Source organism: Stegodyphus dumicola, chromosome 11 (genome assembly GCF_044657685.1).
Source record: "Stegodyphus dumicola isolate Sdum_Otavi_A_Nest chromosome 11, ASM4465768v1".
NCBI classification, from domain to species: domain Eukaryota; kingdom Metazoa; phylum Arthropoda; class Arachnida; order Araneae; family Eresidae; genus Stegodyphus; species Stegodyphus dumicola.
In genome coordinates this window covers 160722052-160748438 of record NC_140778.1, presented here as the reverse complement: position 1 = coordinate 160748438, position 26387 = coordinate 160722052, and the positions used below count along the sequence as shown (strand labels likewise).

Here is a 26387-nt window from a genome sequence, read left to right as displayed (position 1 = left end):
AGTATTTAAAGAACTTGACAGTCGAGGCAGCTTTAATTCCATTTTTATTTCCAATTGATATTTGTGGCCACAATCACTTGGCACTCTAGTTGTGCCTTTCCACAGAAGATTTACATTTTTGATATTGTTGAGATAGAAAGCAAGACAGCGAAATTACATCTCAGCACAGTAGAGAGCAAAAGCTGAAGTGCGTAGTTATGAAAGATGGAAGCACGCGAAGAGAAAAGTTTTGGTTTACAATTCGGTGATTGGTCGTCAAGAGGCATCTGGTATTAACGGTTACGTAAGATCGCATGATTAATTTGAATGACGCAATGCAGATAAGTTATTACGGTTTTAGAATAGAGAGGAAGAATTAATGTTTATAGTTATATTATAATTCTGATTCATACATTTTTATCTTACATATATATGTATATAGTTGTATGGCAACCTTGCTGGATGTATAATTATTATTTTCTTTGGTTGATTATACTAACATTTTTAGTTACTCGGAATACCGGGCTTGGTTTCTCGGAACATTAAATTTAATTTAAATTTTGAGGTGTTTCGTTGTATTATATCTTGGTATAGTTTGTTCTTCTTATTATTAATTTGGCGTATTAATTATTTTCTTTGGGGGACTCTCCGGCTCGCTGGAGGTCCTCGCTTGTGGTGTGAATGGGATGCCACTTTTTGGATCATAAGATCACTTTGTGATCAGGCAGTTGGGGGTGTCTAGCAATCTCACCGTATTATATCTAATGCGATGCTAAAAACTAAGATAAACTATATCTAATACCATGCTAAAAACTAAGATAAACTATATCTAATACCACGCTAAAAACTAAGATAAACTATATCTAATACCACGCTAAAAACTAAGATAAACTATATCTAATACCACGCTTAAAAACTATGATAAACTATATCTAATAGTGTACTATAATGCGACACTAAAAACTAAGATAAAATATATCTGGGTGGATATATATATATATATATATATATATATATATATATATATATATATATATATATAGGTGGCGGTAAACTTCAATTCATTCGTTGTAAAACCGCAAGGATTAAAAGCAATTTTCAAAACATAATTTAATACATCATCTAGCACAAACGTGCTAGATTTAAATTTAGTGTCACTAGCCTTTTTATTACATGGCATTTTTCAAGCTTGCTTGCATATTCGCTATAGTTTGAAGTTCAGTTATTGCTACCAAGAGTCAAACAATCCCAATGTCATATAAAAATTATGGCTTACCTCAATAAATGACTAGATTATTAATAGGTGGTCTGAAGAAGTCATTGACGTAATAGCTCAATAAGTCCAATAAACAGCTACCGAATCCATGTTAATAAAATAAGCAACCTAAAAAGAAGAAAAAATTATAAATTAGTACCAGCGCTAAAAAAAAAACACCTTTTTTGCTAAAATTTACAGACGAAATGTACAGCTTTAATGAAGCTTGCGTACAAGCCCACATTTTCCTCGCCTTAATACATTTAAGAACGAATCATACATAGTATAGGCTTCCATGTGACGTGGATGGCCTTCAGCAAAATACGTATATTATACATGGACCTACCCGTAACTGAGAAAGATCTAGTTTATGATTTCTAATATATCATCTTGTTCGTGATATCCAATTTCTGATCTTCCCGATACAGGCTTTCTGAAGGTAGCACCAAATATCGTGCAACTTCAGGTCTTTTTACTTCCTTGTACAAAGTAAAAAGGAAGTATAGTAATCGCGAAATGTTTCAGGCAACATATTTCAACGAAAATATCCATTTTGACCGCTATCGAATGCAATTTAACGATGTTTTTGCGTGATATCTGTACGTAAGGACAGAATAAAAGACTCTTTTCCTCCAAAAAAACTAAAAAAACTGCTTTAAAATGAATTCTGAAGAGAATTTTTCGTAGCGTCTGTACGAACGTATGTACGTACGTACGTATCTCGCATAACTCAAAAACGAGTAGCCTCAGAACGTTGAAATTTTGTATATAGTACTGCTATAACATGTAGATGTGCACCTGGTATTTTGGTTGCAATCGGCCGTACCAAACGTATATAAATATATTTATATATATATCCACTCTGTTACCCGGCTCAGTGATCTCAGTTTCTTTACTCTTATATGTTTGTAAATTGTACATTTTTTTGCTTTAAAGATGATTGAATTATGTTGTTTTTATCTTCCGGTTAAGATTTTTATGCCCTTAATAAATCTGTATGCAATATTTTTAGAATTATCAACAATTTTAAAGTTCTTTAAGTGCCGCTAGGCCTTTTTTTGATGGCGGCCATTGATTGTTTACATTTGAGACAGCAGACTAGTGGATTTGTTGTCAATCTAGAGAAACTTAGCTTCGCAACAACAAAGATAACGCCTTCATTTGTTATTTAAATCATGCTTAATCCTTTCTAGAATTTTTTCGAAGAAATAAGCGTTTAAGATTTACTTCGTAATTTTTAATACAGATATTTTGAGTTTTTATGTATTTTTGCCTTGTCGCAAAGTGAGAATTGAATTAATTGAATGAGAAATACTAAATTGTCTGTGAAAAACTGTTTCTTTTCTGTTTTGTTTGCTTAATTTCTTTCATACATCGTTTTAGCTTTAATATAGTATTTGAATAGAACATGTGGCAACGATAATTCTTCAAATGATATAAATTTTGTGCATTCAGAGTGTCGTTATAGTAAACAAATAGAGTGAATTTTAAAGAGTGCATTTTTTCTATTGTGGTTTATGCGCTGTCGACGAAGTAGACTTAATTCAGTCCAATCAATTTAAATGAAATTTAAGAAAAAAATGCGTATAATTTAATATTCCGTACATGGAAGTCATGTGGTGTACACATCAGATTTTTTCCCTTCTGCAGATGAGAAATATCAAAAATGGTACTACTTCAGCCTTCCATTTCAATCTTTCATTATTATTGGTGGAGATAGTAAGGTGTGTAAAGAATACCTATTCCAGCAGGAAAGGAAGACATATCGTTTGTCTGAATACCTTACAATGACTGTTCGGTAGATAATTGTAAAAAATACATTCCCCTGTCTATAGTTTAGCATTTCTTTCTGTAAGGTAAGTCACACCTTTAAAAGTGAGTAAAGTAATAAAGAGTTAATTTTTTAATAATTAAGTAAGTAAAGTAATAAAAAATAAAATTATTAATAATTTCAATAAGCAATAAAAAGTAAAAATTTTCATAATTTAAGTAAGTACAGTAATAAAAAGTAAAAATATTAAAAGTAAGTAAAGTAATAATAAAATAAATTTTAAATAATACTTTTAAAAGTCTTTTAATCATTTATTTACTTTTAAAATAAAGACAGTAAAGTAAAAGAAATTACTTTCTGTAAGTAATTTTTTTTATTTTTACTTTTAAAATAAATACTTTTAAAAGTAAATAAAATAATAAATTTATTTTAAATGCTATGATACTAGTACCACTCACGATTTTACAAATTCTTTAAAGCAGGGTTTCTTAAACTGTGGGTCGCGATTCCCAAGGGGGTCTCGGGACCTGCAGCAGGAGGTCGCAAAAAAATTTTAGCAGTTTTGATATTTCTTTAACTTATAATAATTTTATAATTAACAAATATTTTTACACAATGTGTCTGAAAATAGATAAAGATAAGACAATACAGACAAAGAAAAAAACGAAAACGTTTCGACGCATTCTTTTTATAATATAAAAGTTCATTTTTCTTGCTCTGCACGTGACGCTGTCATTTCGTCTGTTACTTATTTAAAATTTACACATTGTTCTATGTCTTAAAATTAGAAATTAAAGTTAATGACCTAATAAAACTTCAATAGTATATTACAGTACAAGTGAGAAAAATTGAGAGTTTCATTCACGCGTGTGTTGAATTTGCGCAATACTTATGGGGTCCCACAAAATTTTTGTAAATATTATGGGGTCTTGGGGGTCGCGAAAAATCGCAATGATAAAAAGGGGTCGCGACTGAAAAATGTTTAAGAAACCCTACTTTAAAGCATTATATTTTTATTACAAAGTTATTTATTCTTGTTAACAAATCAACAACCGGTTAATACCGGTTGTTGATTATATTTTTATTACAAATTATATTTTTATTACAAAGTTTTTAATAGAAATGAAAATAATGTAAACTAGGACTAATACTAAAATCTTGCGATCTTTGCAACACCGAAACACAACGGATACATAACTGCAATGCCTTCGCGGACCACATAAAATTGCTTCGAGGGCAGAATGCGCCCCGTAGGCTCCCAGTTTGAGACCGCTGGTTTACCATTCTTTTGGTTTGCCACTTTGTATTCAAACTTGTATCCGAATAAAAGTGGGTTTCATACGCTGTAGCCAAATTTTCAAAGCGTTTGAGAACAATTTCCGATTGTTTATGTGAATCTAATCAGAACTAATACAAATTTTATTACTAGTACAAATTGTATTAGTTCTGATAAACACATAAAATTAGTAATAATTGTGTTTGGCGTAGATTTTAGTAAAGATTCTATCCATTTCGAGGGCAAACATTTTCTACACAGTTCCCTCTTCATCAGGAGCAAGAAAATTGCGACGGAGTGAAAGCCACGGTAGTATTTATACCCAAAAAGAGTAAAGAAAACCGGAACGTAGCGCCATCTACTAGCAAAGATAGAAACGAAAATTGAAAAATTTAGTTAATAGAATTTTAAAAGTATTAGGAAGAACTGGATTGGACTTAAAAGCCATTAACTAAAGCACATAAATCTTTCTGAAAGTGGAAAGCTTCAAGAAAAATCCAATTCACCAATATAAGAAGCTTTTTGGATGATTTCTGCAGACCCAAAGTCAGAATTATGATTAAATTTCCACATGATTAGCTATCGAAGACCTGTTAATTCGTCTTTTGGAACATATGATTCGCGCTCCTTGATGCGAAACTTATTTTTTAGTTCGGCCTATACATCCCAAACCACACGAACAAGATGTGCTATAAATTCCCCAACAATTAAAGTCATAAACAGAATGTTTAAGAATCAAACCATGGATTTTATTGATGGGCGAGAAAATGACTTGAAAACTGAATTCTGAGGAATCCGTGTAATTTTGTAACTGACAGAAGGACGAAATGGAGTTCATTAGTGTTATTTCTAACAGCGAAATGTCTTCTTTGATGACAAGACGAAAAATTTTTTAAAGCTTTATCAATGACCACGGGAGGAAATCCTCGGCCAATGGCAACTTATCTTAAATAATTGAATTCATTAGATTATTCTATTTATTAGACTATTCGATTCTGAGGAACAAAAATACATTTTTCATTACACATCTTTAATTTAATACTGTACAGTTGAAACGTAAATAAACAATATTAAATAAATTAAAGTACCCAGACATTTATTTATCTATTAAAAGATCACAAGAATACATGCATTAATTTGAAGTCGAAGACTATCTTTTGACATACTTACATTCACAGAAATCATATTATCGGTTACGTTTCCATGGAAACGGAGTTTGGAGAGTCAATAAAAAGAATGCTGATTATGGAAACTGAAGGTTACGATTAAACAAGCAAATACATTGGCGACAGCGAGAATCCAAATGAGACTCAAATACCGTGGCCATACCGTGAAGAAACAAGAATGTAATGCTAAAATTAGTTATTCCTATTTGAAGAAAGCTGTTTTTAAATTTGTTACTCAATGTTGCAAATATCACTTAATAAATCGACTCCAAATTCAGTATATTGAATGGATTTGGGTTGGAACAAGACTTGGTTTCAGAAGTTACAAATAAATAATGTAAAATAAAAAGAAAGAAAAAAATTGATAGGGTTCAGATTTTAACGTCACACCAGAGGATTTTAATGCTCTCGCTGAACATCACAGGTTCCCAATTTGCTTTTGGACTCGTAACTGCTAACAGTTTTTTTTAGCCCAAAAGGCGGTTCACTTTTCAAATTGTTACCACCAAATATTAGCGCCATGCATTATATTTAAAGAAATTAAATAATGAAGAATCTGCATAAATGTATGTATGTTTCTCGCATCGTGATAAAACAGCAGTACCTAGAGCCATGCAATTTCGAAAAACGTACGTCTCCACCCGAATACGGGCATCTGGAAGTCCAAACTTGGAATTTGGAATTTGTTTTATTATCTATTTCATATTTTGTAAAGCATTTATGAGTTTTTGATTAAGAGACTAAACAATTTCAAAGCGAGCGAAGGCAATACTGTACGGGGAAAAAAAACCATGTTTATCTCCAGCGCGCGAGACTGTGAATCGGAAATTCTAAAGATATCTGCTTTTAAATATTATATGTGATGTTGTTGAATTGAATTTTATGGTTTAAATGCGAAGAATATGATATTTAATAAATAAAGATATCAAACAAATTGGTAAAAAAACGCCCTTTTGGGCGTAATATAAAATCTAAAAGCTATCTTTTTTCTTTTCTCTTTTCTTTCTTCTTCTTCTTCTTCTTCTTCTTTTTTTTTTTTTTTTTTTTTTTTTTTTTTTTTTTTTTTAAGTCCAAAGGGATTTTAGTCCTGAAGGACTATTCTTTTCGTTTTGCGATTTTGCATTAATTCACTATAAATGTCCGTTTCCCTTTTCAAACTGTTGCCACAAAATGTTAAGAGCTCTGTATTATATTTGAAGAAATTAAATAATGAAAAATCTGCATAAATGTATGTACATTTCTCGCATTTGTTTTAAAACAACAGTATCTAGAGCCATCCCATTTTTAATGACGTAATCCTACTGCGAATTTGGGCATCTGAAATCCCAAATTTGAAATTTGGAATTTGTTTTATTATCGATTTCATATTTTGTAAAACTTAATGAATTTTTGACTAACAAACTCAACGATTTAAAAGCGAGCAATGGCAACACTCTACGTGGGGAAAAAAAAACCTTTTTATCTCTAACGCCCGAGACTGTGTATAGGAAATTCTAAAGATACGCTCATTTTAAAATTATTTTGCGACATTGCTATTGAACTAAATGTTATGGTTTAAGTGCAAAGAACATGATATTTAATAAAGAAAGGTAACATAAAAAACGTTAAAAAAACGCCCCTTTGGACGTAATTTAAAATCTGAAACATTTCAGATTTTTTTTTAAAAGCTTTATAGCTTTTGTGGCTTTCTTCGCATATACGCCACATAAAATTCAACAGCAAAATCACAAAATATTTAAAAAAAGCATATCTTTAGAATTGCCAATAGAGTGTTAGGATATGCAATACAATATTTTACATATTCGCTATATTATTTCTTTGAAAACTAGCAAACTAGCCGCCTGAAAGAGTTATCATAGAAAAAGAAAAAAGTCTAATGAATAAAAATGTTTAATATTTCTAATTAGACTCCCCATGATTTAAATGCATTTTTATTTAAATCAATCATATTAAAAAGGAAAAAAACTATTCTTAAGAACTGCATTTATTGTTTTTTAATAGTACGGATTGCTTTTCCACATTGTATTGCAATTCAAAAACAACGTGCGTGCAGAATTTGAGTTTGACAGTTGACCAGGAAATAGCATAAAAATCGATGACAATCTTTCCAACCAGAATTATCAATGGCTTTTAAAAACGGCTAGGTACTTGCGAAATGTATCATTATTCAAAATAATTCATTCTCCTCAGTAATTAACGTGTTTATTACGTTATGCAACTGAACTACGAAAACCCACCTGGAATTACTAAACACTAGTCAGTTCTCTACCCGGGTTCAAATCCAGGAGAACTGGCACGCAGCCAACTACTGTTTCTATATGTATATTGTTGCGTGCGTACGGGTTCGTTATGAAATGAATGCACAAGTCCGATGAAAAATGAACAAAAATTTATTATTATCACAACAAAAATGCTTAAATTTTCTCAAATTATCATGCAGTATTACAATATCTCACAGTAGTTATCTTTTAACTACTCAAATGTACAATAGAACGTAATTCAAAACAGTTAAATAACGCTAATCCGCGAATTCGCTATAATCAACAGCAGCAGTTTTCTAAACAACAACAAACTAAGCAACTCCTACAAACTGAGATGTTTTCCTCCTTTTATAAGATTTTAAAATCACGCGCTAGAATTTTCCAGTACTTTCTCGAAATCAAAAAGAGATATTTATTTATTTAATGCACGCGCTCTGGTATTTTCAATTTTCCGGCTTAGCTTTCTTTTAATAGTCGTCAAGCGCTGCACTGCGCGAGAAATAAAACCATTTAATTTATAATTAAACTAACATTAGCTTTTTAAATACCAAATTCGTAACAATATATATATATAACGTCAACCTACTTTCCCTCACAAGGTCCTCCATGAAGGCATGCGTCTTGATCTTACTTTGCTTTGCCGTTATGTGATAAAACAAATCCAACCCAATCTTTGAATTGCGCAAATAAGGATAAATATTTTCCCCCATTTAATATATTATAGTATTACGGATATTTTATTTAGCTGATTAGCTAAGATCTTACAGTTACAAAATGCTTGAGGAAACAATGTTGGACGGATTATGCCAAAGCACACTGCCTAAAGGGAAAGATGCCTTCGTGAAGGACTTTCTAAGGGAAGCTGACACGTATACACGTTACATAAGGGGAAAAACACGAAAACGCCCATGCAGCCAGCCCGTTCACGGGATTCGAATCTCAGACCGAACTACCAGTGTTCAGTGCCTTTACCGCTCGGCCGCTGGAAACAATGTTGAAAATGTTTTCATGATTCAATACTTTAATTTTACAACGAACTGGGTGTCACGTCTAGGACTGAAATTTAGGGGGAAAAAATCTTAAAGCTTTTAAATATTATATTACTGCCACGGAGGAACATTTTGTGTGTTATCTTTATTTATTAAATATCATGCTCTTCGCACTTAAAACCATAAAATTCAATTCAACAACAATATCACAAAATATTTAAAAACAGCATATCTTTATAATTTCCGATACACAGTCTCGTGCGGAGATAATCCCTTCCCTCCCATAGAGTGTTTTTCATTGCTCGCTTTCAAATCGTCGAGTTTGTTAATCAGAAATTCGGTAAAGTTTTACAAAATATGAAACAAATAATAAAACAAATTTGAAATTCGGGCTTCCATTTTCGGGTGGAGGATTACGTAATTCAAAATTTGATGGCTCTAGGTACCCACCCCTTTTTTTAACAATGTGAGAAACACACATACTGTTACGGATTTGGTATTTAAATAGCTAATGTTAGTAGACTTATATAAATTAAATTGTTTTAATTCCTGTGCAGTGTAGCGCGTGACGAATATTGAAGGAAAGCTAAGCCTGAAAATTAAAAATACAAGAGCACGTGCATTTAACATTTAATAAATAAATAAATATATCTTTTTGATTTCGAGAAAGTTCCAGAAAATTCTCGCGCGCTATTTAAAATCTTATAAAAGGAGGAAAACCTCTCAGTTCGTTGTTAATTTAGTTAGCTTGTTTTTGTTTTAAGAATTTGTTTAGAAAACTGCTCTTGTTGATTGTAGCGAATTCGCGGATTAGCTTTCTCTAGCTGTTTTGAATTAAGTTGTCTTGAATGTTTGAGTAGTTAAAAGATAACTACTGAGAGATATTGTAATACTGCGCGAATATCTGAGGAAATTTAAGCATTTTTTTTTGTGATAATAATAAATTTTGTCCATTTTTCCTCGGACTTGTGCATTCAATTCAAACGAACCCGAACGCACGCAACAATGCATTCATGCAGATTCTTGATTATTTAATTTTTTTAAATATAATATCGGACGATAATATTTGGTGCAACATTTTGAAAAGTGATTAAGACTTTTGGAGTGATTTAATGTAAAATGCTGGGCCATTGGTCCCAGAAGTGTGTGGGGGGGGAATACCTAGAGCCATCAAATTTTAAATTACGTAATCCTGTACCCGAAAATGGAAGCCCGAATTTGAATCACCCGGAAGCCTTTCGAATTTATTATCTGTTTCATATTTTGTAAAACTTTACCGAATTTCTGATTAACAAACTCGACGATTTGAAAGCGAGCAATGGAAACACTGTACGGAAGAAAAAAAAGAGAAAAAAAAAAAAAAAAAAAATTATCTCCAGCGCACGTTCCTGGGGGCTAAAAACTGAATCTGTGCCCATCATTTTCAAACACTCTGTTACGAGTTGTGATGTCAAATCATAACTTGGATCTTCTTCTCAAAATACTTCTCAATTCTCACTTCTAAGTGCATTCCTCTGGTTAACAACAATTTTGCAGATTCGCGGTTTTCTGGCTTGGTCCGTTGATATGTCTTACATTTTATATATCTGAGAATAATACATCGCTAATTGTTTTCTTTGAATTACAATACCAAAGAACGCAAATTACATCCCATTTATTTCGTATTCATGATGCACGTCCGAGTCTGTCTACTGCTACTTATCAACGCATTGTTTCTTTTTCTTTTTTACAGAACATAAATGACAATTCTCATGGTAGCAAAACAATAGAAATTGGATCCTTAAACAATATACAACAGAAATTTTAATTTCCGATTTAAATCGCACGAATTTGCATGTAATATTATATTCGAAATATAACACGACAAATTTTAATTATTTTTCATATTATGTTATATAATGCGTTTTTCTGTATAAAAAGTTTTAGGGTACTCTTCTGTTTTGAGGGCCGTAAAAAAATTGCAGCGAAAATGTATGCGCAAAAGCGCCAAATCTAGCAAACACGCCCATTTAACAGCGCGCCAAATGTAGCGTACTCGCTGGTTTCAGATTGCGTAAGTTTATATGGTTCTATATTTCTTAAGACGCCATTGAAATACTAGTTTAATTTTTAAATCCTTTTTTTTGATTTTAAATCGTTTTTTGATATCCTATGGATTTAACAATTTAGGAATTGCCCATGATGAAAAGTCGACAATAGAATTTTGGGTAAGTGCAGAATCACTCACTGCTTGACGCGTTTTTAAGAATTGCACATATTCGGTATCCATGTGCACATCGACCTTTTTTCACTTAAAAAAAATCCCAGAATTGTACAAAAATGGCACTGCGCACCCCCTTGACTTTATCTATGTACACATGGACCTATTTTCATTTAAAAAGTAAAATAAAATTGACAAAAATCCAATTGTTTTTACCCTTGTAAAAAGCGGCAAACAAATAAGTGCGCGATTCTGCACTTCTGAATTCCGATTCTGATTATTTTCAAAGAAAAGGCATCATTTATTATAGAAAATTACGTTTGAACAACCAACGAGATGAAATTATGCTTTAGCGATAAGTCGGTAGCGAAATAGCGATGCAGGCATCCATTCAGTTATGTTTAGCAATTTTTATATAAATTCTAATAATGATCTGAAATAGTTATTTACTCTTATGCTTCCATTCACTCATGTTTAGCCTTTTTTCATATAAATTACAATAATAAAAAGTATTATATGAAATTAACCTTTCATCTAAATTAAAACATCAAGCTTAGATAGTTATTTACTATTATACTTCCTTTCTTGCCGCAATTATTACAGTTGCGGCAATTATATTTGGAAGCATTGGCATCAACAATAGTTTGACGATTTTTTACGGCCCTCGAAACCGAATAGTACCAGTTTTAGTTACTCTAGTGCATAATTTTTAAATCTTCTGAACTTAGCTATAAAATTTTAATGGCCTTTTACATGCAGTGATTCTTTTGTTATAGGTTTGGGAAATGCGAATAAAAAAATTACCTAATTTATATAGTTCATACGTACATATATTAATATATAGTTTGATTTTATGCTAAACGCATGCATATCACAGTGTTGACAACGTTCACCACCATGGTCCAATGGGTGCCGTTTTAACAGAATTATGGTCCCCTAAGGAAACAAGTGTGCTGAGGCCTCTACGACAACCACTCGGATGAAATGGGAATGAATTAACATTCGGGCCCCGGGCAAGTGCCCTGTGAACCCATGCGATACGATGGCCCTTGACATATCCAGTTCGACGTTGTGTATTTACAGAAGTGAATTGCAAGATGGCTTCGCAGATCACAACCATGAAGATCGGTTCAAGTTCTAAATATAATAAACATAATGCAGGACTCGTTGGCAGACATTTTTTCCTGAAAAAACAGTTGCATACTTTTCGAAATTAAACCATCTTCCCCCCCCCCGAAAAAAAAAAAAAAACTTCAGTTATGGTTGTAAGATATGCACGTAGCGTTGAAAGTACCAGTTACACAGAAAGTAGTCATTCAAATTCATTCACAAATTCATTAACATTTGGCAGATAGGCAATGTCAAGAACAGCTGGACGAATAGCACATTACACACCTCAGTATCAGCTGGCGTACTTTTTATTCATACGTTTTCAGCACGCTATGATATCCGCATTTCTCATACAGTGCATTCATATCAACTGCATTAATTTCGTTGAGAACTGATCTCTATCATTTAATTGTTTTACTTTTATCGCATATTCCCTTGTCCATGCGCGAACTAACTTCGTAATTACATACGTAATACCGGACGTCAAAAAAAAAAAAAAAAAAAAAAACTTCCATAAATTACAATAATGTATTTTAAATTATATACATTATTAAAAATTAAATAAATATTTAAACCACTAACAAATGAGTTAAGTGTTTTAACAGTTCAGTTTGTTAAGCATTTAAAGACTGATTAAATTCGAAAAAGCAATTATAAACTTTACGACTACTAAATGGAAACACTGAGAATTGGATTTAGTTAAATTCGAAAAAATAAATTATAGATTTTATGGTTTACTAAATGGCAACACTCTGAGACTAAATAGCAAAGACTCTGAGACTAAATAGCCAAATAGCAACACTGAGAATTGGATTTAATTAAATTGGAAAAAATAAATTATAGATTTTATGGTTTACTAAATGGCAACATTCAGAGACTAAATAGCAAAGACTCTGTTACTAAATAAGCTAAATAGCAACACTGAGAATTGGATTTAATTAAATTCGAAAATATAAATTATAGATTTTTATGGTTTACTAAATGACAACACTGAGACTAAACAGCTCGACATATGAGCGGCTTGTGGACTATACAATAGACATCTAAACATACAAAACAGACATACAAAACAAACATCTTGTGCTTTGCACAGAGACAAGACTTGACAAAAAAGAGAATGTATCTACGGTAACATAGCATAGCATAATGTAACGTAATACTCTAGAAAACTTTTAACTATTCTTCCGTTATACTAAAAATTAAGTTTGGCTCCCCTCGAACATGTTGTCTACATGGGATTTTTCCTAATTGTAACGTACGTGTGTAACGTGTAAACTTTACAATTGTGTAAGGTAATGTGTAATATTAGTGTGTAAACTTCATGTTTTTTTTTTTTGTATTAAGTTAAACAATCAATCTGGATTTGTTCTAGCAAAAGGGTTTTATTTAGTGAAAAAGCTAACATTACGGGAACATTTTCATAAAATAAACCACTTTTATTTAATCATATATTCTATTTACGAAAATTTTTTTAAAATAGTTTCATTAAAACGTTTACGATAAATTTAAACCGAAAAACAGTATTAACTTCAGAAATGGCAGTTTGGGAATTAACGAATTTTCTATCACGCCGTTAACAGGTGCAATCAGTCTGCAAAAATCGTCTGCGTGGTGGGAAAAAAAGCAAGTGTCATTCCGTAAGATCAAAGACGCCGTCAGTGCAACCCTATAAGCAAACTATCTTTTGTGCTGCTGAATTGATAGAAGTATTTTTAACACCTTGAAAGACAGCGATGAAGACAGAAAAACTTTCTATTTTCTAAGTTTAAAACTCATCCTAATTTTAACATGAAAGTAAATGCTTTTTCAGTTAAGAGGATATCAGCTAGTGTCATATAATTCTTATTTCATAATTATATAATTCTTATTATGTATGGATAACTATTAAGTTCTTTATTTAAATAAAGAATCTATAAAAAGTAGGGTTAATATTTTGCAGTATAGCTCCGTTAGTATCTAGGATGCGATTTTATGTAAAATACTTCATTTTCTAAAGCAGAATGGTAGTTTGTTAAATATTGTATTCAAAAATTAGATTTATTGATAAAAAAATATAAAATGTGGCTCAGTATAACAAATTTAAAAACTATAACCGCTTTACAGAACAATCACAAAGATACAGTGGTCTCACAAAAGTCATGGGACACTTATGCTTTACAAAAGGAAACTGCAATAAAATAAATTTAAAAAACATGTAAAATTTTTTGTGGGTGTGTTTCATACTTAAATTTAGTAACAATTATTACATAACATACATTTTCTCAAAATATTAAAATATTAATTTAATAGAAATACAATTGTTTAGAACGGAGCAGAAAATGGCTCACTTAAGTGATGGGACACTTACTTTTCCATCAAATATTTATCCAAAAATTTTACTTTTTAATATTTTGTTGGATTTCCTTTTACTTTTAAAACATGATTTAATCTTCTTGGGATGGATTCGACTAATTTCTTTGTGATTTCTGGAGTGATTTTACCCCATTCTTCTTGAAGCACCGGTTTTAATTGTTGTTTTGAAAAAATGGTGTGTTTGCGAATTCTTGATTCCAATTCTTGCCAAATATTCTCTATGGGATTTAAGTCTGGAGATTGTGGTGGTGTTTTTATTATTTCAGGACAGTTATACAGCAGCCAGAGTCTAACGTTCAAAGCAGTGTGCTTAGGGTCATTGTCCTGGTAGAATTTAAAATTGTTATGAAGGTTCAATTTTCGTGCTGAAGATTTCAAATTTTGATTTAAAATGTCAATATACTTGTACTGATCCATTATACTGTCAATAAAAACAAGATTACCAACTCCAGCGGACGACATACACCCCCATACCATAACTTCTCCTCCACCATGTTTTACTGTTGGTACCAAGTTCTGTTTGCGAAATTCTTCCCTGGGTTTTCTCCACACCAAGATTCTACTGTCAGAACCAAATATATTAAATTTACTCTCATCAGCAAATATAACTTCATTCCAGTAATCAGTATGTTGGATTTTGCGAAAGCCAGTCTGAGTTTTCTATTCTTTTCACTTACGAAGAATTTTTTCCTGGCTGCTCTACCGTGATATCCAGGAGATCGAATTACTCTTCTAATAGTCTCAGAATTAACAATTACTCCATATAATGTTTGTAAATCAGCAGCAACTTTAAGAGCACTCATTCTTGGATTTTTTTTTTTTTTTTTTTTTAAATATTTCGAACGATAATTCGCTTTATTCCATTGGATAGCTTTGATGTTCGGCCAGGTCTTCTTTTATCCTGGATCATATGATTCTTTTTATATCGTTTAATGATATTGAAAACTGTTGAATGACTGAAGTTAACTGTTTCAGTAGTTTCTCTAATAGATTTTCCACGTTCAATATGCAAATTAATAACTAATTTTCGAATTCCAGGCAAAGTTTCTTTTCGTTTAGCATTCATGGCTGCACAGAGCTAAAAAACACAAAAATTCCAAAACAAACTGGAGAGAAATACTGCAGACGATTTTATAAATTTATTGGCAATTGCTTTTGAGTAAAAATAAATACCCCAAAAGATATTTTTATTGCTTACTTCAGACGATTTTTGTTGCATAGTACGTAGTGTCCCATCACTTAAGTGAGCCATTTTCTGTTCCGTTCTAAACAATTGCATTTTTATTAAATTAATATTTTAATATTTTGAGAAAATGTATGTTATGTAATAATTGTTACTAAATTTAAGTATGAAACACACCCACAAAAAATTTTACATGTTTTTTAAATTTATTTTATTGCAGTTTCCTTTTGTAAAGCACAAGTGTCCCATCACTTTTTTGAGACACTGTAGCTGCTATTGGTTCCTTATGCACAGCTATTGGTTTATAATTACCGTTAATCTTTTGCCAAAGTCATTTCACAATATTTATGATTATGTTAGTGAGATATCTTCAAAGCGGTCCCAGCACCTTTATGCAATCCGGCCCCTGTTCTCTAAGACAGGAAACCATCAATACGGTTCTTCGAAGATTCGCACATCTTTATGACGTTCAGTCTTGAATTTCAAGAAAGAAACTTTCAATAAAAATTTTAACACATTTACGTGAGGTACTGTCAAGGATTTTGGTTTGTTTTATTGATTAGAGTAGAAAATTAAAATCTTACTTGTACAGCGGTGCCCAGACAATAGAGGTATCTGGGGGGGGGAGGAACAGGAATAAAAATAGATATCACTTATATTACAATAGTGGAAATAAAGGCACCTTGTAATTTCGCCAAGGTCACCCAACCGATATAGTGGTTAACGTCATTGACTGCCTTGCTGAAGAGCCCGGGTTCGGATCCCGGAGAAGGCATGGATGTTTGTAAATGTACAGTGTTGGTGCGGCATGGCGGCACTCTAAATATGCGGTGAGCCGAAAGTCCTCCCCATGGAGGTAGGAAAGGGAGGAGGGGCCATTCCGCGCTAGAAGTGAAGCACTGCTTTGAAGCTTGGGTCACCAGACGGGGTGTTTTTTGTTTACATTCAGAAGCTCGCTTGACAAAATTCTGATAGTATTTCGACACACGACAGATCCATAGAAATCGAAAAAGGGACACTCTCGCATGAAAGAAACATTCATAGTGTGATATATAATAGCAATTTGTATAGTTTACTGACATTTACGCAAAAATCACATCTTGGTTATTTTTCGATAACTAACAACAGCGATTTTGATTATGAATTTGTTTTATAAAATTCTAAGCTGTTGCACTACAAAAATATAGATTTTTAAGAAAATTGCTAAAAGAGATCTGCCAAAATTTATTTTCTAGAAGATTTGAAAAGTTTGAAACTTGATGGCTAAATGTAAATATAAAATTATGTATGTTAAAATATTTGTAATTAGGCACGTAGGTCAGATTAAGTTTTTATTAAATAGAGTAACGCATGCAAGGGCTATCTGCCTAAAGAGAGAGATGCCATCGTGGGGGAATTTAAGAAAAACTGACCTTTGAGTGGGTATTAAAAATAATACTTATAATTTTCATTCAAATTATATTCATATATATTTTTTATGTAAAACTTTCGGGTGTATGCTAAATTAGTGTAAATTACTTTACACGAAAAATATAGTGAATGCACAGAAATTAAAGATTTGCACATGCCGGAAATGATAAATAGGAAATATGTATGGGTATTTATGCATGTGCTTAAAAGCATGTATCTGCCTTTGACAAAATACTTAAATATTCATTAAATTATTTATAAATGTATTTGAAATGAAGAATTTATTCACTTATAAACAACTGTGATAGTACTGTGAAGAAATCTAATGATTAAATGTATCTAATTTATAATGATTATAAATGTTATCTAAATATATAATAACCTTAATATTGAATTGTAAACATAAATTGAAATCCTGTTGACAAATACGTTATAAAACTATTTAAGCAAGAATTGTTCGTATTGGAAAGCAATCTGTTAAAAGGTATTGTAAAGCAAATGCTATGAGATGCGCACTTAAGAACGTAATAAAGAGTTTTGGAATATGTATTGTTGAAATGAAGGGTAAAAAAAAAATCTAATAAGTATAATTAAAAGAATTATTCCCTTTACATTTTATAATAACTCAGTTACAAGTTTTAAATAATACTTAAAAAAAAAAAAAAAAAAAAAAAAAAAAAAAATATTTTATTCCCTTTCAGAAATGTTCAGAGAAAGTCAAATACTATTTTCCTAATAATTCTCTAATTTAAAATGAACCGAATAGAGCATTAATTATAAATTGACTTACATTTTTCGATTTAAAAGAAGCCAAAAAATCATGTCATATTTAAGAAAGTATTTTAGGAAGAAGCTCTATAAATAGAAAAGAAATAATGCATAATTTTAATATTAATAATACAGTAAACTTTGATCTTAATTTTTGTACCTTAACCGAATAAAATCGAATTACCTTAATTTTTTTTTTCTAATGTAATTAACGAAAACTTGTGAAAATATTTTATTCAAATTAAACCATTCTGAGAAAACTGTCCTGTGAAAAGTATAGCATTTAATTCCGTTCAGAATGAAATGTTGTTTAAAAATATGTTGTTTTCACATACTTAGGACTCTGAAGTGTTGTAGAAAAAGAAAATATATACATTTATGTATATTTGCGACGTAATTACAAAATATTTACACCCGAACGCGTCAAATCCCAAAGAACTCAATGGTAAATGACCCAATGTTTTGGTCACCACGTAGGGATCGACGGTGCTTCAGAGCAGGGTACGGAGAAACTTGTTTAGGGCGACTCCTTCTTACTTCCTACCTCCATGGTCCTCCCATGTGAGTTGGTGGAAGGGGAGAGGGGTGGGAGACCCTCGGACACGTCCTTCCCCGGGGTGCTCTCCATCAAAATTGGGGGCGGAACTGAGCCAAGTCACACTGTCACCTGCTTATTCACAAAGCCTACAGACCGTTTCTTCTGCTGTTTGCTCCGATTGGTTAAAACAGGAAACGTGGGGTTACAGAACCTAGTGCTTGGCGACTTTTGGTTCATAGCCTTTAGAATTTGTATTTGAGCGTGCTGTACCAAAAATTGTGCATAATTCACGAGAGAAACCGCAGCACAGCGGTAACGAGCGCGGAAAAAGTTTTCAGACTTCTAGATCGCTGGTTCTATCCCCTCTTGTAGCATTCATAAACTCTGCTCTGCACAGATTCATTTTTATTTTAACTTTATTGAATGACTTCGTCATTCTTTGTTTGGGTGCGGTGTTAAAAATTAAACGCCTTTATTTTCTCTATTTTTGTTAATTTTTCTTATTTTTATTTACTGGTTTGTACTCTTCGTAGTAGGTACCAGTAGCAAGATTACGATCCAAGATCCCGAAAAGCGTTTCAACAGAAATAGCGCATAATGGAATAAAATATAATTTTAGTTATAATTACTTTTCATTATTTAGGTAAAAAATAATAGGTATCCGACGCCCTTAAATGTTTACTGAATGTTTTCATTTGGTTTATTTTTTAAAATTCCTATATTTGTATTAATTAATGAGCTATGGAAATTTGCAAACAGGCTCTTTCTAACAGAAATGACGAAAATGTGCATATGCTATCTCCATGTAAAGACCTTTTTCTTGTAAAACATTTACGTACTTTTAAAAGTTTAAATTCAAATACAAATAAACTATTAATAAGATCAGTAACTTATATAAAATATATTCCACACAATTCCTCCAAGCTTTCATTCATAAACTACAAAAATATCTAATGAAATAAATGCTGTTTCCGTTTGTTTAGCGTTAATTACCACGCCTACAGAGCGATAACTCGCCATTCCAAATATGACCGCCAAGTAGATGTTTCATCCAATGAGAGCAGACCTTAAAGAAATGGTCGGTAGGCTTTGTAAATATGCCTGTCACCTGTTAAGTGCTCAAGGCTGTTGCCAACGACAGGTGTAATCTTGCGCTTCTTGCCACGAGGAATTTCGTGGCCTTACTACGTCAGACAAGTGGGCATAAGCAACAACAACAATTTCGTCAAGTAATGTCGCCTAACACACAGGGAAAAGAGAGCCAAATTCTCATTCAACTACCAGGATTGTTCCAAAGATTTTTACAAAATGTGTTTATGGAAAAACATTCAGAATTCGGATAATGAAGCCGTTCAAAAAAGGAGGTTTTGCAAAATGGCCTTTAAATTTCTCAGATTAGTGCTGTCAACTTGGTGTGCGGAAAAAATGTCACCCGGAAAAAAAGGAAACGGAAAGAATGTCCCCGGAAAATAAGGAACGGAAAAAAATGTCACTCGGAAAATAAGGAACGGGAGAAAAGGAACTCTAAAATCTCGCCAAGTGAACCTGCCAAATTCTAATTTAACGGGCAGGGTTATAGCGGGCTCTCTTGAGGGAGGTTTTAAGGTAAGATAAAACTTTTATCACCCAGCTTGGCTATCTTTCTAAATATGCCTTATATTTTCTATTGCAAACGAAGGGTGACATTTTTTCCGTTCCTTATTTTCTGGGGACATTCTTTCCGTTTCCCTTTTTTCCGGGTGACATTTTTTTCTACAACCGTCAACTTAGCTACTTCGTAACAGATCTAATGAGTTTCGAACTCTCACAGCGCTCTCTAAAATTGTTCATCGTGTACCTCCCAAAACAATTTCCCACGGAACTTCTCCAATTTGGATCTTTGATCTCCAAATTTTCATCAAAGTTTTCAACCCCCTTCCCCCCCCCAAAAAAAAACTTAGAAGGTCGCGTTTTGACACAGAAGAGGACAAGCTTGAATGGACACTGCCAAGGGCAACGCAAACCTGTGGATGGTTGAATGTCGAGTAATGCAGAATCTTGACAACCATGTTGCCCACCTGTCTTTTACAAAATATCCCATCAATTATTGTTCCAGTTCCCGACATCGACTACAGGGCATTTCTCGCAACAGAGTTTGATGAAAATACTTTCAGCGAGAACGACATTAGTGAAAAAGAAAGCGAAATAAAAATTTCAATCAAGAAGCACTAAGATACACACGCCTCTTCTCATTAAAAGAAAGAGCGCTGAACTTTCCCCATCACCCCAGGGGATCTTTTTATTCCTGGAAGAAGAAAAGTCAAAGTTGCGCTATCAGGTCAATAAGACCACCTTAATGACAGCGGTATCGGCAGGGACGATACACAAATACGGAACTTTGGAATCTAGTGGAAGATCTTGCTGTGGTTTTGTTTCGGAATGGAGGCTGTTTTAAAGACCGCCGATGGTGTTGCTTAACAATACGTCGATTCATTACTTACCTCTGACAATCTAGATTCACGCTTTGGTTATGCTTTTATTCTAACAGACTCCTGCTTTATTGGTGTCGGTACGCTTTGTAGAGAAAATAAGATACATGAAGAATTAACTGATGGAATAATAGCAAACTGCTTTGTGAAAAATAAGAATAAAAACTACATTTTGCCAGCTATAATCAGGGACAACATACAATAAAATGTAAACTCGGAGGTACCATAATATAAAGGAGGGAAAGAAGAAACTCTGATTTGCCACAAGCCTAGATTATCCAATATGTGAATAAATAACACCGAGAAAAAGAACTTGGAACGCTTGAATAGCATGTATATTTTTTAGTATGTATGTTTTTAAGCAAGTATGTTTTCAAGAAATTATTTACATTCTGCTATTACATAAACAAAACAGCAATTTCATTAAAAAATTTTATTTGTACATGAAACCCTGGACCTAATCGTATTATACAATTCCATATAAAACTAGCGGGCAAGCCTGCCAAAGTAATATTTATAAGTTCTACGTACCGAAAAACTGAAAATAAAATGAACTATTAATTTAATGTACTGTATACAAAGTTGCTAGCTGCGACCAACGCAAAATTTATGAGTTCTGTGTGCACATGAAAAGAAAGAGCATAAAAACATTTCAGTACGAATGGTAAATCAGTTCATTCTTTCCAAGTAACAACCAATTTGTAAGTAATTTTTTTTTTGTTGCCAAACCAGAAAACAAAAACTTTGGACACTTCAGGTTAATACGTCATGATTTAAATTTAATGTAATATAACAACTTTTTCTCAATATCAATAACAGAATTAACGTAGCAATAACATACCGTGCCAATTATATCTTAATATGAAACAAAAAAGTTCACCAACGGCAGCTATTTATTTAAAATGCTGACATTAACCAAGAATTTCCAACGTAGAATGACGTCACGTGCAATCGCTTGTTTTCCTCAACGTCAGAATATGAAATAAACAAATAATAATTTATTTAATGCTTGGCAATGGTATTTTTATTTCACATTTTATAAAACTTACAAAATTTTTATTTACAAATCTACAATTTGAAAGCAAGCAGTGCCAACACTTTTTGAAATAAAGCAGATTTTCATCTCCAACGCGCGAGACTGCTGCCACCTGGCAAAAATGAGGGCGAAATTTAGCGTTTTCAGAGTTTTTAGTCCCTGAAGGACTATTGTTTTCGTTTTGCGATTTTGCGTTCAATCACTATAAATGTCCGTTTCACTTTTCAAACTGTTGCCACCACTGTATTATATTTGAAGAAATTAAATAATGAAAATTCTGCATAAATGTATGTATATTTCTCACATTGTGATAAAACAACGGTACATAGAGCCATCGAATTTTGTATGACGTAATCCTCCTACGAATATGGGCATGTGGAAGCCTAAATTTGAAATTTGGAATTTGTTTTATTATCGATTCCATAATTTGTAAAACTTTTACGAATTTTTGAGTAACAAACTCAACGATTTAAAAGCGAGCAATGGCAACACTCTACGGGGAATGGGAACTTTTTTATCTCCAGCGCGCGGAACTGTGTATCGGAAATTCTAAAGATATGCTCATTTTAAAATTGTTTTGTTACATTGCTATTTAACAGAATTTTATGGTTTCAGTGCAATGAACATGATACATAAATAAAAGTAATACACAAAACTTTAAAAAAAACGCCCCTTTGGACGTAATTTAAAATCAGAAACCTTTCAGATTTTTACTTCCTTGTATGAAGTAAAAAGGAAGTATTGTAATCGCGAAAAGTTTCAGGCAGCAACGCAAATATCCATTTTGACCGCTATCGAATGCCATTTAACGATGTTTTTGCGTGATATCCGTACGTAAGGACAGAATTAAAGACTCTTTTCCTCCAAAAAAATTATGAAACTGCTTTAAAATGAATTCTGAAGAGAATTTTTCGTGGCGTCTGTACGAACGTATGTACGTACGTATCTCGCATAACTCAAAAACGAGTAGCCTCAGAACGTTGAAATTTTGTATATCGGACTGCTATAACATGTAGATGTGCACCTCGTATTTTGGTTGCAATCGGCCGCACCAAAACGTATTAAATATATTTATATATACATCCACTCTGTTACCCGGCTCAGTGATCTGTTTCTTTACTCTTATATGTTTGTAAATTGTGCATTTTTTGCTTTAAAAATTATTGAATTATGTTGTTCTTATATTCTGGTTAAGGTTTTTATGCATTTAGTAAATCTGTAAGCAATATTTGTACAATTAATTAACAATTTAAAAGCTGTTTAAGTGCGATTAAGCCGTAAGTTTTAAATAACATGGCGGACATATTTGTTTACATTTGAAATAGCAGAATAGTAGATTTGTTGCCAATCTAGAGAGACTAAGCTTCGCAACAACAAAGATAACGCCTTCATTTTGCGAATTAAATGATGCTTAACCCTTTCTGGAATTTTTTCGAGGAAATAAATGTTTAAGATTTACTTCGTAATTTTTAATACAGATATTTTGAGTTTTTATGTATTTTTGCCCTGTCGCGAAGTGAGAACTGAATTAATTGAATGAGAAATACTGAATCGTCTGAGAAAAACTGTTTCTTTTTTGTTTTGTTTTCTTAATTTCTTTTATACATCGTTCAAGATATATTAGAGTATTTGAATAAAACATGTGGCAATGAGTATATATTTCTTCAAATGATATAAATTTTGTGCATTCTGAGTTATAATATGAACGAAATATAACGCTGTTAATCGAACCTAGCGCCAGAGTGTCGCTATGGTAAACAAATATAGTGCATTTATTCTGTTGTTTATGTACTATCGACGAAGTAGATTTAATTCAATCCAATAAGTTTAGATGAAATGCAAGGAAAAATTCGCATAATTTAATATTCCGTACAAGGAAGTCATGTGGTGTACACATCAGATTTTTCTAATAGTAGAGATACTTCTTAAAAGTTGAGAAAACTTCATTGATAATGATGAAATCGTAAACCATGATGATGAGGAGGGACGAAGTGGGCCACCGTTCGTCGCTAATGGTGACTTAGTGCAAAAAGCCTGATGAGAAAGTACGAGAAAACAAGACGCTTTACGATTTCATCATTATCTAACTACGTTTGTTCACGTTTCACAAAATAATCTGCATGAAATTGTGACAGAACTCTTAAATTATCGGAAGTTATGCTCAAGACAGGTATCAAAAATAATTATCAAATCAGGGAAAGATTTCTACGAATATGAAATTCAAAGCCGATCGTACGATAGGAAAAGCGACATAACGCAGGTGGAAATCATGTTGAAAAGTAGATTGAAGCCCAGGTTTTTCGTATAATAAAACTGTTAAAAGTTGTCTTTGTGTTTATGAACATCAAAACGGTAGTTACTTAAAAAATATATTTCATAATAATTTTCTTTTTTAAGAACAAAATGATTCTCCCACTTCGTAATCAGCTTTCCTTTTTTTAAATACTAAAGTCATCCCCCCCTCGGCCAAAAACAAAAGTTAAAAAAGAAAAAAAAAAGGGGGGGCAGCTTTCTAAGTGAATAAGAAATTCTCACTTCCTTCGTTTTTTTAGTTCTTTTTGCTTCGCGTTTCTGGAAGAGGGAAGGGAGAAAGAGAGGCATTACTTAGTTCAGTTTCCACAAAATCGTTCCTCACATAAAGAGACATTGTTGCCAACAGACGAGGCATTGCATCTTTCATTTATCTTCGGTATTATTATAAAGTTGCAGTATTGAAAACAGGGTTGAGTTAATTGTTCAAAAAATAATTTTCTCTCGGCCTGTTAATAAGATTCTGCAGTAAGCGTTATTTCATGTATTACGATGTCGTAAAAAGATAAATATTTTTCACAACGTATGATACATCGATTGCAAAATTTTTAAACCTATAGATTGTGAACTATCGTCTGTATTAAAAAAAAAATTGTTTTTGAATTATGAACTGAACTAAAATGATTTTAGAGCTGTTCAAATGTAAACAATGGCTGATGTGATACTACTAATGTTTCTTCCATCTGTAAATTTGTAAATATTTTGTGCTAATAAATATTAGAATGAAATACAAATGCACTTTCCTTCATCGAGGAACGTGTTGTTTTCATTTAAACTCCCTGGCGTCTGAAACAGAATAGATAAAAGTAAAATAAGTTGTTTAGCTTCTGTTCCGTTTTCGCACTTTCATTTCTCGTGACGATTCTACATATGATTTCGTGTTCGTTACGCTGCATATTATTAAGAATTTTTATAGTAATAAAGATAGCAACAAGCCTCTCCATACGTACGAATATATTATTCAAAATGGTAATACGATATTGTATTCATTTGTCTATCCCATTTTAATTTTTAAAAAAAAAGTACGAAATCTGAAAGCTTTTAGATTTTAGATTACGCCAGACGGGGCGTTTTTAAAAGTCAAATCTCTTCTGAAAACACGATTCGATGGCAGAAAAAAAAAAATGTTTTAAACTAGCAATAGTTATTATTTTTGTATTAGAAGAAAATCAAAATTCTATTTCAATTCTTTAAATGTATTTTAATTTTAAAAAAATTAATGATGAACTCTTCCGTGAAGTGTAACATCGTAATTTAATTTTTTCCAATCGCCAATTTTCCCTCCCTTCAAGGGGGGCGACGTTTCCAGGAATATCATTTGCGTTTCAAACGCTAGAAACGAGACCAAACAAATGTTTTAAAAAAAAAAAGCTTCACTCTTTTCACATACTAGTTCTGCTATTTTCACTTTCATACAATCACACACACGCAAAGTTCAGAAATAACAGCTGCACATCATTGTAAGATGATGAGCATAGCCTCTTCCCATTTGTTTACCTATATAATACGAAACGAAACAAAATGGATGATATAGAAGAAAGCAGGAACATTTTTTCTTTTCTTTACTTATATCATCATCATCGTCATTATTATTATTATTCAGGTCGCTCTTGCAGCCGTCGGAGTTTTTGGCACTCCCCGACCACCGAAGCGCGTCGGCAGACTCTTGCTTAAACAGCGTGTCCTCCAGAGTTACCTTGTTTTCAAATGCATGTCCGACCTTGAAAAAAAGAGAAAAGGAAGTCGTTCGTTGAAACAGTCTCAATGGGATAACTGTCAGAAATGCATTTGACATCAACCTCGTCTGCATTTTGCACGCGAATTAATTTCATTTTAAACGATTCCTGGAAAATTAATTCAATTAGGTTGATGTCGGCAATGGAAATAGAAGAAGCTTTCCGAAAAGTAAGACGAGAAGATTCGGTGAATTTCGATCAATGAGGAAAATTTATTTTTTTGACAAACGCAAAAGTCTGACATTCTGAAATATTCTTTCCCATGCTCCTGTTTAATTCACAATGTCCCAGGATATACAGATCTAGTTTGGTAGATGTCTTCTGGACTTAAAACAAAAATAACAATTACTGCGTCCCGGGATACGTCAGGATGTCCTGAACATACTGATACTCGAGGATTTCATCAGTTACTATTCTACTATTCTGAGGATATTCATTACCTCAGAATTACCGAAAGATTTTCTTAGAATCAGCCCTGAACAAACTGATTTTAACACATTGTACGCCGGCCCCGCGAAAATGCGGGTTTCGAAGTCTATCGCTTGAGCGCCGGCCCTGCAATAACACAAACATTCTTTT

General features: G+C 32.5%; 1 protein-coding gene across 3 annotated transcripts in view; it reads right to left on the bottom strand.

The window, feature by feature from the left end:
* Positions 1 to 26387, bottom strand: part of LOC118200055 (uncharacterized) — a 438581-nt gene that overhangs the window by 142571 nt on the left and 269623 nt on the right. For all 3 annotated transcript variants that reach the window (XM_085826181.1, XM_085826180.1, XM_085826182.1), the window contains exon 4: positions 1256 to 1363. The gene's annotated coding sequence lies outside the window, so the exon portion shown is untranslated. The remainder of the gene's footprint in view (positions 1 to 1255; positions 1364 to 26387) is intronic.